At 43.1% G+C, this 18279-nt stretch overlaps 1 long non-coding RNA gene across 1 annotated transcript in view; it reads right to left on the bottom strand.

Moving 5' to 3' along the window:
* Window positions 1-14156: 14156 nt before the first annotated feature.
* The window catches only part of LOC142656391 (uncharacterized), a 100679-nt gene continuing 96556 nt past the window's right edge, over window positions 14157-18279 (bottom strand). Inside the window, exons 4-6 of the long non-coding RNA XR_012849669.1 lie at window positions 17152-17316; window positions 15988-16340; window positions 14157-15900 (exon numbers count right to left, since the gene is read on the bottom strand). This is a non-coding gene — a long non-coding RNA (uncharacterized LOC142656391). The remainder of the gene's footprint in view (window positions 15901-15987; window positions 16341-17151; window positions 17317-18279) is intronic.

The following is an 18279-nucleotide window of genomic DNA, read 5'->3' as shown; positions in this document are numbered from 1 at the left end:
GCGCCCTCCAGAAGATGTCTCCACTCCTCCAGAGCCAATTTGATGGCCAGCAACTCCCGATCTCCAATGGAGTAATTGCGCTCAGCAGAATAAAACAGTCTAGAGTAGTAGCCACATACTACAGCCTTTCCTTTGGAGCTCCTCTGGAACAGAAGTGCACCTGCACCGACAGAGGAAGCGTCCACTTCCAGTGAGAACTGCCGAGATACGTCAGGATGATGGAGGATCGAGGCTGAAGTGAAGGCACTCTTCAGGCTATTAAATGCAGACTCTGCCTCTGGAGTCCACACTTTGGCGTTCACACCCTTCTTGGTAAGGGTCGAGATGGGAGACGTCAGAGAAGAGAAGTTAGGAATAAACTGCCGGTAGAAATTGGCGAATCCCAGGAACCGCTGTATGGCCCTTAAGCCTTGGGGACGTGGCCACTCCAGGACAGCCTTCACTTTCTCAGGATTCATCTTGAGGCCTTGATCCGAGATGATGTAGCCCAGGAAGGGCAGAGAACTCTTCTCAAAGACGCACTTCTCCAGCTTGGTGTATGAATGATTCTCCCTCAATCGTAGTAGAATCTGGCGAACATGCCTCTGATGAGTCGTCTGATCTGGGGAGAAAATCAAAATATCATCGAGATAAACAACAACACAGACATAGAGTAGATCTCGGAAGATGTTGTTAACAAACTCCTGAAACACTGCTGGAGCGTTACATATTCCGAAGGGCATCACCAGGTATTCGTAGTGCCCGTTCCGGGTGTTAAATGCCGTCTTCCATTCGTCACCCCGGCGAATCCGGACTAGATTGTAAGCCCCACGCAGGTCTAGCTTAGAAAAATTTTTGGCCCCTCGTATGCGATCAAATAGCTCAGAGATGAGTTGCAACGGGTATTTGTTCTTGACTGTGATCAGGTTGAGGCCCCTGTAGTCAATGCAGGGATGAAGGAATCATCCTTCTTTTTAACGAAAAATAATCCAGCCCCGGCCGGGGAGGAAGATTTTCGTATAAAACCCCTCTCCAGATTCTCCTTTATATAGGCCGACATGGATAGAGACTCAGGCAAGGAGAGAGGATATACCTGTCCACGGGGAAGAGAGGCATTAGGAACCAGTTCAATGGGGCAGTCATAGGTGCGATGTGGAGGCAGCGTCTCAGCCTCCTTTTTGCTGAAAACATCTGCATACTGAGCAAAATGGGGAGGCAGTCCCGACAGCGACTGAGGCAGAGAAGGCTTGACAGGATGGATCTGCAACAGACAACGACCATGGCACTTGGAGCCCCATTGGAGAACCTCTCCAGAATTCCAGTCCAGGACTGGGGCATGAAGTCGAAGCCAAGGCAGGCCCAGCAGAACAGGATTGATGGCCTTGGGCAAAACAAGGAACTAAATAAATTCAGAGTGAAGTACTCCAACCTGGAGCTTCAACGGCTTGGTTTTAGAGATAATGGGATCAGGCAGAGGCAGTCCATTAACCCCTTAAGGACGCAGCCTAGTTTTGGCCTTAAGGCTCAGAGCCCATTTTTCAAATCTGACATATTTCACTTTATGTGGTAATAACGTCGGAATGCTTAAACCTACCCAAGCGATTCTGAGATTGTTTTCTCGTGACACATTGGGCTTCATGTTCGTGGTAAAATTTGGTCGATATATTCAGTGTTTATTGGTGAAAAATTGCAAAATTTAGAGAAAATTTTGAAAAAATTGCATTTTTCAGAATTTAAATGCATCTGCTTGTAAAACAGACGGTTAAACCACCCCAAATAGTTACTAGTTCACATTTCCCATATGTCTACTTTAGATTGGCATCGTTTTTTGAACATTCTTTTATTTTTCTTGGACGTTACAAGGCTTAGAACATAAACAGCAATTTCTCATATTTTTAAGAAAATTTCAAAAGCCTTTTTTTTAAGGTACCTCTTGAGTTCTGAAGTGGCTTTGTGGGGCCTATGTATTAGAAACCCTGATAAAACACCCCAAAATGGGGTCACTTTTGGTGGGTTTCCATTGCTTTGATACCTCTGAGGCTCTGCAAATGCGACATGGCACCCGAAAACCAATCCAACAAAATCTGGACTCCAACAAACATATAGCGCTCCTTTCCTTCTGAGCCCTCCCATGGGCCCAAACGGCAGTTTATCACCACAAATGGGGTACTGCCACACTAAGGACAAATTGGGCAACAAAATGGGGTATTTTGTTCCCTGTGAAAATAAGAAATTTTGATCACAAATGACATTTTATTTGAAAAAATGAAATTTTTTTCATTTCAGAGCCCAATTCAAATACGTGCTGTGAAAAAAATGTGCGGTCAAAATGGTAACAACAACCCTAAATGAATTCCTTGAGGGGTGTAGTTTACAAAATGGGGTCACTATTGGGGGATTCCTACTGTTTTGACACCTCAACACCTCTTCAAACCTGGCATGCTGCCTAAAATATATTCTAATAAAAAAGAGGACTCAAAATGCACTAGGTGCTTCTTTGCTTCTAGGGCTTGTGTTTTAGTCCACGAGCGCAGTAGGGCCACATGTGGGACATTTCTAAAAACGGCAGAATCTGGACAATACATATTTAGCATATATATGAGAAAGAAAGAGTCATAAGCTATATATAAAGTACAAAATACAATTTTATTTGATATAATTGACATAAATGATTTTAATAAAAAACATGGCGAGGTTTCTAAAAAGAAGAGATATGCCTGTGGGTCACATTTGGAGAGTATATACGACCATGGGTACATTAGTATAATAGACAATGAATGACACGAGAGCATACAGGCATATATTGCTCAAATGCACCGTTAGCAATTTAACCAGCACTGTTGATATTAAAGGGAAAAAGGACAACATAAAGTCTATGTCAAAGGTAAATGTGCCGTATGAGGAAATCCCTACTACTGGTACAAAGTGCCATTCAATCTAAAAAGTCCAAGGACTTATAGTAATAGCTGCACTCAATGTGCAGAGTATACACCATATGCATGGCTACTACTCCGGAATCACCGGATAGAGCTAGGAAGCATACACTCACCCATGGTTGAAAGAAAGTAAGATCGTGATCCACAGACAGTGAAAGGCCACCCCAACGCGCGTTTCGCTGTATCAGCTTCCTCAGGGGGTCTGAACTAAACTATATCCTGTCCACCCTTTTATATTGTCCCACGGCCCGGATTGCAGAAGAGAGAAGAGAAGTTCCGGGTGTCAGTCCACATCAGAGGTCCACGGCGCATGCGCGGGATTGTTGCATGGACCACGAGAACTCGGTCACCAGTCATCACGCCCCGACTGCGCATGCGCGTCTCCAAAGACGCGTCTCCATGGAGATCGCGCAAACGCAGAGGGGCGTATAGAGGAGAGGGGACCGAGTCGCGCGTCCAGCATCCCTGCTCATGCGCAACCCCAAAGATGTGGTCTGTGTTTGAGTAGGCAGATCTATCTTTAGATGGATGGCACCTGTCCCCAGAAAAAAACCCCGAGATGAACCTGAAGCGGCACAATCAAGGGATTGACTATAGACATCATGGTAAATATTTAGTCATTAGATGATATACATATACTTTAAAACAAAGAGAGTACTAACAAAGACTCAATATGTGTATGCTGTTGCGTAAAAGGAGAACAAATAATATAGATTAAATGGTGAAGAATATATATTAAATAATAAATATTTATAATATAATATTACAATATAAGACCGAGACTAATGCTCGGATATAAAAATATCAAAAGTGGGTAAAGAAAAAGGCGGGGGGGAAAGGAAGGGAAAAGAGGAAAGAAAGAAGGAAAAGGTAAAGGGGGAGGGGGGGGAGAGGGGAAATGAGAGGTGGTGAACGAGGATGCACAAAAAAGATGAAATCAATCCATAGGAAATCTGTTAATAACTTGTGCTGATAAAATATATATATAACAGTACACAAATTATACTGATTAGTGCAGTGAAAAAGTGCTGAACCGTGTAAAATATATAATCACAAAAATATTTGTAGATAAAATTATATATACACCAAAATTTACCAAGGGTCTCAGAAAGGGGGGAATGACGAAAAATAGATAACATCCCAGCCATCTTACTTTACAATATAGTAGAAATATAATGTTGGGACATATTATTCATTTCATATTCAGGTAACTGTTGTTCATCAGTTGAATAGTCATGTTTCAAATTGTTCCAGTATGGATCGTGGTCATCAAACACGAGAAGATCCTCATAAAAGAACTACGACCGGATCTAAATCTAGAGGTGGGAACAAAAGGTTAGTAACATTTTAACATCAGGATCAGGTATATACTAACGCATAAAATCGCCTAAAAAACGCAAAAGATTGCAGTGAATGGGTATATTCTATAAAAAGGGAGAAAAGCTCAAATTTTCATTTAGACCAGATGGGGTCATAGTACCGAGGGTAATAATCCATCTGCACTCTTTTTGTGCAAGGATTTTAATCGCATTACCCCCTCTGACACCACAATGTACCGTGTCTATACCTCGCACCAGAAACGTTTTAGGATCGCATCTATGATGTAGTTTAAAGTGTTTAGGTATCGTCTTTAGTAATGACACGTCACTGATTTGTTCTGCAGCCTTGATATCCCTCACATGCTCACGAACACGAATCCTGAGTTGTCTGGAAGTAAGGCCAATGTATACTTTAGAACAGCCACATGTTGCGTAGTACACAACATGGGTCGTGCTGCATGATATGTAATGCAGGATATTGAATTGGCGTCCGTTTTTGACAGAAGTAAAGGGATTTGTCCTTATTATGTTGGCGCATGCCACACACTTGCCGCAGGGGTAGCAGCCTTGAATCGGGCCTCGTGAGGAGAAGGGGTTGAGTTGTAAGGGTACGTAATGACTTTTAACAAGTATGTCTCTCAGGTTTCTATTTCTTCTGGCCGTCATCTGGGGATTACTTTGTAGAGCCCTAGAGATAACAGGTTCTGTATGCAAAATCGGCCAATGTTTTTCTAAAATTGATCTCATTGTTTGCCACTGGTTGTTAAAAGTGGAGATAAATCTAATTTTGTTATCCGTCTGATCTTTCTTTTTTATACCGATCGGATGTAAGAGAGTCTTCCGTTCTTCAGCGCACCCACATTCCACTACAATGGCTGTCCCAGTTGGTCAGTTCCTGAGAATGAAGCGGATCTGCTCCTCTGAGGAAAAATTCAAAAAACAAGCACAAGATCTGAAAGAAAGATTCCAAGCCAGGGGATACAGTCAAAGGAGTATCAAACAGGGGTATAATCGAGCCAAAAAAACAGAACGGAAGACTCTCTTACATCCGATCGGTATAAAAAAGAAAGATCAGACGGATAACAAAATTAGATTTATCTCCACTTTTAACAACCAGTGGCAAACAATGAGATCAATTTTAGAAAAACATTGGCCGATTTTGCATACAGAACCTGTTATCTCTAGGGCTCTACAAAGTAATCCCCAGATGACGGCCAGAAGAAATAGAAACCTGAGAGACATACTTGTTAAAAGTCATTACGTACCCTTACAACTCAACCCCTTCTCCTCACGAGGCCCGATTCAAGGCTGCTACCCCTGCGGCAAGTGTTTGGCATGCGCCAACATAATAAGGACAAATCCCTTTACTTCTGTCAAAAACGGACGCCAATTCAATATCCTGCATTACATATCATGCAGCACGACCCATGTTGTGTACTACGCAACATGTGGCTGTTCTAAAGTATACATTGGCCTTACTTCCAGACAACTCAGGATTCGTGTTCGTGAGCATGTGAGGGATATCAAGGCTGCAGAACAAATCAGTGACGTGTCATTACTAAAGACGATACCTAAACACTTTAAACTACATCATAGATGCGATCCTAAAACGTTTCTGGTGCGAGGTATAGACACGGTACATTGTGGTGTCAGAGGGGGTAATGCGATTAAAATCCTTGCACAAAAAGAGTGCAGATGGATTATTACCCTCGGTACTATGACCCCATCTGGTCTAAATGAAAATTTGAGCTTTTCTCCCTTTTTATAGAATATACCCATTCACTGCAATCTTTTGCGTTTTTTAGGCGATTTTATGCGTTAGTATATACCTGATCCACCTGGAAAATGTTACTAACCTTTTGTTCCCACCTCTAGATTTAGATCCGGTCGTAGTTCTTTTATGAGGATCTTCTCGTGTTTGATGACCACGATCCATACTGGAACAATTTGAAACATGACTATTCAACTGATGAACAACAGTTACCTGAATATGAAATGAATAATATGTCCCAACATTATATTTCTACTATATTGTAAAGTAAGATGGCTGGGATGTTATCTATTTTTCGTCATTCCCCCCTTTCTGAGACCCTTGGTAAATTTTGGTGTATATATAATTTTATCTACAAATATTTTTGTGATTATATATTTTACACGGTTCAGCACTTTTTCACTGCACTAATCAGTATAATTTGTGTACTGTTATATATATATTTTATCAGCACAAGTTATTAACAGATTTCCTATGGATTGATTTCATCTTTTTTGTGCATCCTCGTTCACCACCTCTCATTTCCCCTCTCCCCCCCCCTCCCCCTTTACCTTTTCCTTCTTTCTTTCCTCTTTTCCCTTCCTTTCCCCCCCGCCTTTTTCTTTACCCACTTTTGATATTTTTATATCCGAGCATTAGTCTCGGTCTTATATTGTAATATTATATTATAAATATTTATTATTTAATATATATTCTTCACCATTTAATCTATATTATTTGTTCTCCTTTTACGCAACAGCATACACATATTGAGTCTTTGTTAGTACTCTCTTTGTTTTAAAGTATATGTATATCATCTAATGACTAAATATTTACCATGATGTCTATAGTCAATCCCTTGATTGTGCCGCTTCAGGTTCATCTCGGGGTTTTTTTCTGGGGACAGGTGCCATCCATCTAAAGATAGATCTGCCTACTCAAACACAGACCACATCTTTGGGGTTGCGCATGAGCAGGGATGCTGGACGCGCGACTCGGTCCCCTCTCCTCTATACGCCCCTCTGCGTTTGCGCGATCTCCATGGAGACGCGTCTTTGGAGACGCGCATGCGCAGTCGGGGCGTGATGACTGGTGACCGAGTTCTCGTGGTCCATGCAACAATCCCGCGCATGCGCCGTGGACCTCTGATGTGGACTGACACCCGGAACTTCTCTTCTCTCTTCTGCAATCCGGGCCGTGGGACAATATAAAAGGGTGGACAGGATATAGTTTAGTTCAGACCCCCTGAGGAAGCTGATACAGCGAAACGCGCGTTGGGGTGGCCTTTCACTGTCTGTGGATCACGATCTTACTTTCTTTCAACCATGGGTGAGTGTATGCTTCCTAGCTCTATCCGGTGATTCCAGAGTAGTAGCCATGCATATGGTGTATACTCTGCACATTGAGTGCAGCTATTACTATAAGTCCTTGGACTTTTTAGATTGAATGGCACTTTGTACCAGTAGTAGGGATTTCCTCATACGGCACATTTACCTTTGACATAGACTTTATGTTGTCCTTTTTCCCTTTAATATCAACAGTGCTGGTTAAATTGCTAACGGTGCATTTGAGCAATATATGCCTGTATGCTCTCGTGTCATTCATTGTCTATTATACTAATGTACCCATGGTCGTATATACTCTCCAAATGTGACCCACAGGCATATCTCTTCTTTTTAGAAACCTCGCCATGTTTTTTATTAAAATCATTTATGTCAATTATATCAAATAAAATTGTATTTTGTACTTTATATATAGCTTATGACTCTTTCTTTCTCATATATATGCTAAATATGTATTGTCCAGATTCTGCCGTTTTTAGAAATGTCCCACATGTGGCCCTACTGCGCTCGTGGACTAAAACACAAGCCCTAGAAGCAAAGAAGCACCTAGTGCATTTTGAGTCCTCTTTTTTATTAGAATATATTTTAGGCAGCATGCCAGGTTTGAAGAGGTGTTGAGGTGTCAAAACAGTAGGAATCCCCCAATAGTGACCCCATTTTGTAAACTACACCCCTCAAGGAATTCATTTAGGGTTGTTGTTACCATTTTGACCGCACATTTTTTTCACAGCACGTATTTGAATTGGGCTCTGAAATGAAAAAAATTTCATTTTTTCAAATAAAATGTCATTTGTGATCAAAATTTCTTATTTTCACAGGGAACAAAATACCCCATTTTGTTGCCCAATTTGTCCTTAGTGGGGCAGTACCCCATTTGTGGTGATAAACTGCCGTTTGGGCCCATGGGAGGGCTCAGAAGGAAAGGAGCGCTATATGTTTGTTGGAGTCCAGATTTTGTTGGATTGGTTTTCGGGTGCCATGTCGCATTTGCAGAGCCTCAGAGGTATCAAAGCAATGGAAACCCACCAAAAGTGACCCCATTTTGGAAACTACACCCCTCAAGGAATTCATTTATGGTTGTTGTTAGCATTTTGACCGCACAGTTTTTTCACAGCACCTATTTCAATTGGGCTGTGACATAAAAAAAATGTCATTTTTTCCAATAAGATGTAATTTTTTACCAAAATTTCTTATTTTCACAGGGAACAAAATACTCAATTTTGTTGCCCAATTTCTCCTGAGTGCATCAATACCCCATTTGTGGCAATAAACTGCCGTTTGGGCCCATGGGAGGCCTCAGAAGGGAAGGAGCGCTGTGTGTTCTTTGGAGTACAGATTTTGCTGGTTTGGTTTTCGTGTGCCATGTCGCATTTGCAGAGCCCCAGAGGTATCAAAGCAATGGAAACCCACCAGAAGTGACCCCATTTTGGAAACTACACCCCTCAAGGAATTCATTTATGGGTAATGTGACCATTTAGACCCCATAGTTTCTTCACAGAACTTATTTGAATTGGGCTGGGAATTTAAAAAAAATATATTTTTTCCAATAATATGTCATTTTAGCTCAAAAATTCTTATTTTCACAAGAAATAAAATACTCAATTTTGTTGCCCAATTTGTCCTGAGTGCGGCAATACCCCATTTGTGGTGATAAACTGCCGTTTGGGCCCATGGGAGGGCTCAGAAGGGAAGGAGCGCTGTGTGTTCTTTGGAGTACAGATTTTGTTGGATTGGTTTTCGGGTGCCATGTCACATTTGCAGAGCCCCAGAGGTATCAAAGCAATGGAAACCCACCAGAAGTGACCCCATTTTGGAAACTACACCCCTCAAGGAATTCATTTATGGGTAATGTGACCATTTAGACCCCATAGTTTCTTCACAGAACTTATTTGAATTGGGCTGGGAATGAAAACAAAATTATTTTTGTCAAATAATATGTAGTTTTGGCTGAAAATTTCTTATTTTCACAAGAAACAAAATACCCCATTCTGTTGCGCAATTTGTTCTGAGTGCCGCAATACCCCATTTGTTGTGATAAACTGCCGTTTGGGCCCATGAGAGGGCTCAGAAGGAAAGGACCACCATTTGGCCTACTCGGGATTTTCTAGTGCGAAGTCATGTATGCAGAAGCCCCTGAGGTACCAGTACAGTTGAAACCCGCAAGAAGTGACCCCGTTTTAAAAACGACACCCTTAAGGCATTCATCTAGAGGTGTAGTGGCCATTTTGACCGGAGACCTACACCCCATAAACTGTAATGTGGGTTCTCCCGGGTATGGCAATACCCTACATGTGGCTGTTATCAGCTGCCTGGACACACAGCAGGGCCCAGAGGGGAAAGACGAGGGGGGATAAGCTGTGCGGAGTGCATCAGGGTAAGTAAAATTGGGGTAAATTATAAACCAAGGGATGTATGATAAATTTTAAAACACTTTCATACAGAGCTCTGGTTATTCGGGACACGTGTCACATTGATATATTGTGTCCTCCCTTATCCCCCTCTTATAGCAGACTTTGCACCTCTTTTGACTTTTTCCCTTCTTGCCAGTTTGGGGAACTTCCCCTGGAAAGTGTTGCCCTGGTACGATGCGTGTGGGCTCGCTTCCAGAAGTACTGGGTGCCCCCCCTTCTTGGTCCCTAAAGATTAGGTTCTTGATAATCACCTCTTGAAATTCCAGGAAAGTTCCCGTCTGGCCTGCACATCGACGTAGCATGTACGCATTGTACAAAGCCATCTGTATGATGTGCCCGGCCAGCTTCTTATACCACACCGCATGGCGCTGTAGGGCTTCAGGGCTTGATCTTACAAGTCCATCACTCCCATGTACCTATTGTAGTCCAGGATGCAGTCTGGTTTGGGGGTGGCCTTTCCTTCATATATCCTAAACCTGTAGGTATACCCTGATGCACTCTCACAGCTTAGACATCTTCACGCCATACCTTGCCCTCTTACCCGGCAGGTACTCGCGGAATTGAACCCTCCCTTTAAAATGTACCAGGGACTCATCAATAGAAATACACTTCTCGGGGGTGTATGCTTGGGAAAACCGGGCACTGGAACGGTCTAATAGGGTTCTCCGTTTAGACAAACGGTCAAAACTGGGGTAATCTCGGGGTGGGCACGTCTTATTATCAGTATAATGTAAGAAGCGAAGTATTGCCTCATTAATTTTATTTTTTTAGGTTCCAGTTCAGTTCTGAAGTTGCTTTGAGGGGCCCATATATTAGAAACCCCTATCAAATACCCCATTTTAGAAACTAGACCCCTCAAAGTATTCACAACAGCATGTAGAAAGTTTATGAACCCTTTAGGTGTTTCACAAAAATTTAGAGCAAAGTAGAGGTGAAATTTACATTTTTTTTTTGTCAGAAAATCCTCTTTATACCATTTTTTTTATAACACAAAAGGATTTATCAGAGAAACGCAACTTAATACGTATTGCCCAGATTCTGCAGTTTAGAGAAATATCCCACATGTGGCCCTTGGGCGGTAATGGACTGAAGCACCGGCCTCCGAAGCAAAGGAGCACCTAGTGGATTTTGAGGCCTCTTTTTTATTAGGCACCATGTCCGGTTTGAAGAGGTCTTGTGGTGCCAAAACATTGGGAACCCCCCAAAAGTGACCCCAATTTGGAAACTAGACCCCTTGAGGAATTCATTGTAGTTTTCTTGGGGTGCATGCGGCTTTTTGATCAGTTTTTATTCTATTTTTAGGTGGCGTGGTGACTAAAAAACAGCAATTCTACTATTGTTTTTTTTTCGTTTTTTTTTACAGCGTTCACCGTGCGCTATAAATGACATATTCACTTTATTCTGCGGGGCGATACGATTACGGCGATACCAGATGTTTATAGTTTTTTTTTATGTCTTATGGCGTTTGCACAATAAAATAAGTTTTGTAAACAATCATTCACTTTTTGTGTTACCTTATTCTAAGAGCCATAATGTTTTTATTTTTCAATCAATAAAGCCGTGCGAGGACTTATTTTTTGCGTAACGAACTGTAGTTTTGATCAGTACCATTTTTAGGTACATGCGACTTTTTGATCTCTTTTTATTCCATTTTTTGGGAGGTGAAGTGACCAAAGAATTGTGATTGTGGTTCGGTTTATTATTATTTTATTTTACGGCGTTCACCGTGCGGGATAAATAATGAAATAATTTTGTAGTTCAGGCCGTTACGGACGCGGCGATACCAATTATGTATAGTTTATTTGTTTGTTTATATATTTTTATTAATAATAAAGGACTGATAAGGGAAAAGGGGGGATTTTTACTTTTATTACTTTTAAATCTTTTATTTTCTAATTTTTACACATCTTTTTTTAACTTTTTTTTCACTTTATTACTTTGTCCCACTAGGGGACATGAGGGCAGGAGGCTCTGATCGCTATTCTAATACACTGCACTACATGCGTAGTGCAGTGTATTAGAACTGTCAGCTACTCACTGACAGCAAGCATAGTGGGTCCTGACGTTGTCAGGACCCACTAGGCTTCCGTCTATGGCATAGCCGGACGCCATTGTTTGGTGTCCGGTTGCCATAGTCACCATCGCCGGCCGCTATCGCGTAGCAGGCCGGCGATGGCAGCTTAACCCCTAAAAAGCCGCGATCTCTATAGAACGCGGCTTTTAAGGGGTTAATCAGCGGGGACACAGCGATCGGTCCCCGCTGTAGGAGCTGTGACAGCTGCTGAACAAGACAGCAGCGTCACAGCTCCTGTATGTGTCGGGAGGACGGCCGAAACGGCCGTTACTCCCGAGACGTACTATTACGGCATGGAGCGCGAACGATACAGCTGCCATGACGTAATAGTACGTCAAGGAGCGGGAAGGGGTTAACTGAGGCCACAGCCAAAGATGTCTCCAGGGGAACTGTGGGCAGCTGAAGATGATCCACAAGCTCTTTCTGGATGACATTTGCAGCAGAGCCAGAGTCAAGATAGGCAGAGACTTGATGCGTCCTGTCGCCGGATACCAGGGTCACAGGAATAGTCAGTTTGGAAGCGAATCCTCTGTTATATTCTGTTCCACCTAGTGTTGTCTCTCCAACCAATCCTAGGCAATGGGGTCTCTCCGGCCTCTGGGGGCACAGACGCACAATATGGCCTCCATGGCCGCAATACAAACAAAGTCCAGAAGTGCATCTGCGTTGTTTCTCCTGGGTAGACAATTTAACATAATTACTCTACATCGGGTACTCTGGTGGGACGACTGAGGAGGATTGCGGGACAGCAGAATCCAGCCTGGGACGTTCTCTCCCCCGGAGAACCTCTTGGGAACGTTCCCGGATCCTCATGTCGACACGGGAGGAGAGTAGGATAAGATCGTCCAGGGTAGATGGCAGATCGCGAGCAGCCAGCTCGTCCTTGATCCCTGAAGACAGTCCCTGCCAGAATGTAGCCACCAAAGCCTCGTTGTTCCAGGTCAATTCAGCAGCCAGGATACGGAACTGAATGGCATACTCGCCCACGGAGAGGTCTCCCTGGTGTAGGGTCAGCAAGGATGCAGCAGCCGAAGAAACTCTCCCAGGTTCCTCAAAGATCGAGCGGAAGGTCCGTAAGAAGCACTGCCAGTCCCGGGTCTCTGGTCCCTGATGTTCCCACAGAGGATTGGCCCATGCCAGGGCTTTGCCGGTAAGAAGAGAGATGATAAAGGCGATCCGGACGTCATCCGAGCAGAAGGACCTGGCATGTAGTCTGAAATGGATCAGGCACTGATTCAAAAATCCCCTGCAGGACCTCGGATCTCCGTCATAGCGTGGAGGTAGCGGCAAGAAACACAGGGGATTGGTACCGGTACAGACAGGAAGTGTAGCAGGCGGAACCGCAGGAATGGGTGCGGTGATGACTGTGGACGGAGCAAGCAGCCGATGGGCTATGGCGTTCACCGACAGGAGGAGCTGGTCTTGTCGTGACTGTAGATCCTCCATCTCAGCCAGCATGGCTTGTGTAGTCAATGTCTCAGGTTGACCAGCGGGGTCCATGGCCTGAGCGTACTGTCACGAAGCGGGTTAGTGGACCCACTAGGCCGTACCGCCGCAGCGAGGAGGCAGCTGGCCAAACAACAGGACACCCCAGAAATACAATGTCCCGCACAAGGGTACCTGAATAGTCCAGATGGTGGCCGCAGCTCTGGCACAGATGAGATGGGTGCAGCAGATGGCGCCAAACGTGGCGGATGAAACAGGAGCCGCAAGTTGCGCCAGACGTGGCGGATTCCTCCGGATGTGGCAGATAACACAGGACGTGGTGGATTCCTCCGGACGTGGCGGATTCCTCCGGTCGTGGCAGATTCCTCCGGACGTGGCAGATGACACAGGACGTGGCAGATGACACAGGACGTGGCACGACTTGATACTAGGGCAAAGCACGGGAAACAGGAACGGGGAACAAGGTACGGGTAACAACAGGAACGGGAAACACTAAGGGACCATTTGCAAGACAGACTGGGAAAACTAACAACGCTCAGGCATCGAACTAGGGGGCTGGACCCCTCTTATAGCCCAGGGTACTCACGGGTCAAAGGTCGTTCAAGATGTCCAGTGCGCGCGCTGCCCCTTTAAGAGCGGGGACGAGCGTGCGCGCGCACCCTGCGGGCTCCGGCGGAGGTGAGTGGATGCAAGCGCTGGTGTCTCCTGAGGAGGAGGCTGGGGCCAGCGCTTGCCGACTCGTGGCTGCGGCTGTCAGCGTGAGGCTGGAGCTGACAGCCCGCAGCCACGAACATTACAGTTTGTATTCCAAACATACACACGTTACAATACAGGAGCGGTTTTTCAGAACCACACAACATTTTATTTTGAAAATTTTCACTGTGCTGTTCTTCAGCACCATGGGCTAGATACTAGAACCAGCAAGTAATTTGCTTATAGCCCTTACGAACATTTTAAGCTATACACATTGGTGAATTTTCGGCTGTAACAAATTTGGAATTTTACCATCACAATATTTTTCAATGTAATAATAAGCACGGTCGTACATTAAAGAACTGTTAAACTTTATCACAACTTATGCGGTCTTCCCTCTCCCTACGTGACATCACAAAGTTAACACACCTGAGTTAGTCTAGGATCAATCAGGAAAGCTGGTTCTCAAATCACGTCTAAATTATTGTCAGTATCTTACAATAAGTTAAAAAAATAAAACACCTCTACAATAAATAACAAACTTTCAATAGCAAATTCATATTAATATACTTAATAAAGAAATGCTACACTGATGTCATTACATAATTCAGTAAATTTTTTACCCAACTCACAGGATATCACCTGACTTGGGATATAGGGTATAAATATGTGAACCTAGAACTGGGTAACTAAGCTATGATTAAGAACCCCAGAGGTTTGAAACGCGTAAGCGTGGTCCCGGAATTTTCATTTTAATTGTTCTGTTTTTTAAAATGACCAAATAAAGCCGAGTTTTTTACCAGAGTGCCGGATACACCATTTTTGTCTTTCTCCATTGCCTTGTATACCTGCTGTCGATTCAGGATTCTGCTTGGGATATTTTCGAGCACATGGAGTTCATTCATTTACTCATTCATTCATTCAAGATGTGCAATCAACTAATGCATAGACTAACGCAGTGGAAACGCGGTGAGTGAACCTTTGTAATCACTTTTTTCTATTTTTCTATGTATTATTGTAACTAACTAAATTTAACTAAACACAGAGGATCACACAGCATCTCTAGAGGATAGAGTCCTGCTGCCAAGGCACTGCTCCCTCAGGGCTGACAATATAATCTGCATATATTTCCCGGATTTTGAGTCCAGATGTTCCGGGTCTTCCATGTGGTGTTTCGTCCATGTCAATGCTTCAATGGCCATGTGATGTTCCATGTCATCATCACCTGAGGAATCGTACATCCGGGTAAAGTTGTGAAGGATGACACAGGCTTTGATTATGTGGTTACATTGTCTGCATTCCTTTAGATTATAAATTTGAAGACCCTCCATTAATTAGTCAAAACACCGAAGGCACACTCCACATACCGTCGAGCCCTGGTAAGCCGATAATTGTAAATGCGCCTCCGGTCATCCGATCCATGTCTAAGAAAGGGTCACATAACATCTTTGCAGAGTCCAAACGCCTCATCTACCACTATCACAAATGGTGCCGGGGGGACCTGAAGATCCAGGCAGTAGGCACTGTTCAGGGAGGGATAGTTGGTTGTTTAGAAGCTGCTGACCCATTCTGGAAGCCCTAAAGATGCCAGAATTTGCAGTGCTACCATAGGAACCGATGTCTAAATTACAAACCGGTATTGACTGTCAGCCACGGCCAACAGCACTACCGAGAAACACTGTTTGTAATTGTAGAATCGGGACTCTGAGTGTGGCGGCTTCTTCACACGGATATGTTTCCCATCCAGCCCCCAATACAATTAGGAAATTGTGCATTGTCCATGAACTCATATACTCATCCACTGTTCTGTTGTGGATTGAAGCATAATGGTGTCTTTCAGTTTACGCCAGATGAGATCACAGGCAGACCTGATAATTCCCCAAATTGTCGACGTCCCCAATGGGAATTCGAAATGAAAGGACGCAAACTAATTTCCAGCGGCAAGGAATCTGAAGAAAAAAAAACCAAGAAATAAATGAATTACACAAACTATGCTCTGTGAGGTTATCAACAAATCAGACAGTATGTATTCTTACCTTAGGGTGATGCTTAGCCTATCCTCTGATTAAATGCTGTGTCGCATGTTCGTGTTTCGGTAAGTTAGTCTGGAACGCAGATCCTCCAGCAGACGGTCAAATGTTGTGACTGACATCCGACAGAAGGAATGATGTTTTGCCGGATGCAGCCGCAGGTCCTCATAAAGGGTGTGGAAGTCCCCTTTGGAGCAGGTTGGGAGACGATGGGATGAATCCAAAGCCTCCTTTTCCTTATAGGTTCTTCCTCAACCATCTGGCATAGCTTTCCATATATGCACGAGATAAGCCAAATCATAAGAACATGGTCCATAGCTTTGGAATCCATGTTTTAACGGAAAAAAAATTGTCCAAATCTAAACAAACCAAGCACAGGAATTAGACAATGCTCTGTACACTGTAACAGCAGTAGAAAATTGCTTTTCCCGAACATGTGACCTTCCTGTGGGTGTTCCCAGAGGGTTGGGACCAAAATTGTGACCAAAAAGTCTGCCTTCCATTTTTTACGTGATTATAAAACGCGTGACATACGCATGACCTATGCGCATAAACAACAGACACACAAACGCGTATAACGCAGCATTTTTTGCATGTGCAAATCGGACACACTCGTGTCTTAGTTATCACTCGGTTTACTCCTCATTTTCTAGAGATGTGAGTATCTATACACATGATATATTATCTGTCACAATGTTCATCCTGGTCGAGGAGTGTGGGAGATTTGTGGCTCTCCATGGCAATTTTGAAGGGCTGATGTGTATTCTAATTTCACTTTTTATTCCCCCTCCCTTCCCTTTTGAAAAAATAGCAAATTATGTAATTGCAAATAGCAAATGTCCACTTCTGATCATTATGGATAATTAATTTAATGCTGTCTTACATGACAGTTGAGACAGATTTACGAGGTTAGGGTTTGTGCATAATACCAACAACACACAATTTTCCAATTTTATTAATAATCTTGATGGCTAGATGCATGTTAGACACTTAATCCCAAAAAACTCCTGTTACTCCAATACCCCTAAATAATAATAATTATTATTATTATTATGATTACATGATGAGCCGTGTTAAAAATAATCATTATGGAGCTAGAGACTGTCAGATCATTCTCCAATTTTGTGGTATTGGCCCAATCTGGCAAGGTCTTTTTTCATCCCCTCATACCTGCTTAGCTCCATGATATGGGAGGAATCCATGGATAACACTATTCAGCACTTTTTATTGGTTAACAATGACTCCTCCTCCCCAGTCTGAGATTCTTTCAAAATCCTTATTAGAGGCATTTTTTTTTTCAGAAGTTGATGCTGACCAAGAAAAGGAGGACAGCTTCTGTAGCAGAGTTCAAAAGTAAATTGATTACTGTGATGAAATTTATAGATCACACATGGGATCATAATAGACTTTCCTGGCAATATAACAATAGCTTATATTATAAAGCGGCCAACACAACTTTAACAAAAGTAAAAATACATTTTTGTAGGAGGGCAACTTAGATATAAGAAAAACTCTGCAATTTCTGCACTTAAAGGCAAACCAGAAACAATATACAGTGATCCTAATGACATTGCTATGGAGTTCCTAGATTTCTATAGGAATTATATTCATTCAAAACAGTTTTTTCATAAGAGCAGATTAATGATTATTTAGATTTTTTTTGAATTCCCTTCAATAACTAGGAAGCACGCTGATAGGCTGGATTCCCCCCTTACAAAAGAGGAACTTGCGGAGGTTATAAAAGACTCCTTTAAATAAATCTCCAGGCCCAGATGGCATAACATTTGCGGTATTATCGGGAGTATTTGTAGGAAGAACTCTTAAAAGTATTTAACTCTACTCTAGCTAGTGGTAGTGTGCCCTGTTCTATGTCTGTAGCCCAAATTGTGGTTATAAAACAAAACCCCATTTTTTAAATTAATTCTTAATACCCTATTTCGTTACTTAAAGGGGTTGTCCCAAGTTGATAAATGGTGCTAGTTAGCTCCCCCATGTAAAAATAAGAAGAATTCTAATTACCTGTCCGTCGTCCAGCGATGTCGTTTTCTTGATATCGTTGATTGAAGTTGCGGTCGGTCCCTCTTTGTATCCTGCTCGTTGCCTAGGTTCCCGGCCACCGCTATTTACCTTTAGCGGTGGCCGCGCATGCGTAATGACATCCTCTGCGTCCGGAGCAGAGGATGTCATTTACTCATGAACGCGCATCTCGGCGCATGCGCAGGAGATGCAAGGAGATGAAGTGGAAGGCACCCGTCGCGAGAAGTCTGCGCTCCGCTAAAGGTAAGTGTGTGTGTGTGT

Source organism: Rhinoderma darwinii, chromosome 6, assembly GCF_050947455.1.
Source record: "Rhinoderma darwinii isolate aRhiDar2 chromosome 6, aRhiDar2.hap1, whole genome shotgun sequence".
In the NCBI taxonomy this organism is placed as follows: Eukaryota; Metazoa; Chordata; class Amphibia; order Anura; family Rhinodermatidae; genus Rhinoderma; species Rhinoderma darwinii.
The sequence above is the reverse complement of the archived record's forward strand: the minus strand, read 5'-3'. Positions and strand labels throughout refer to the sequence as shown.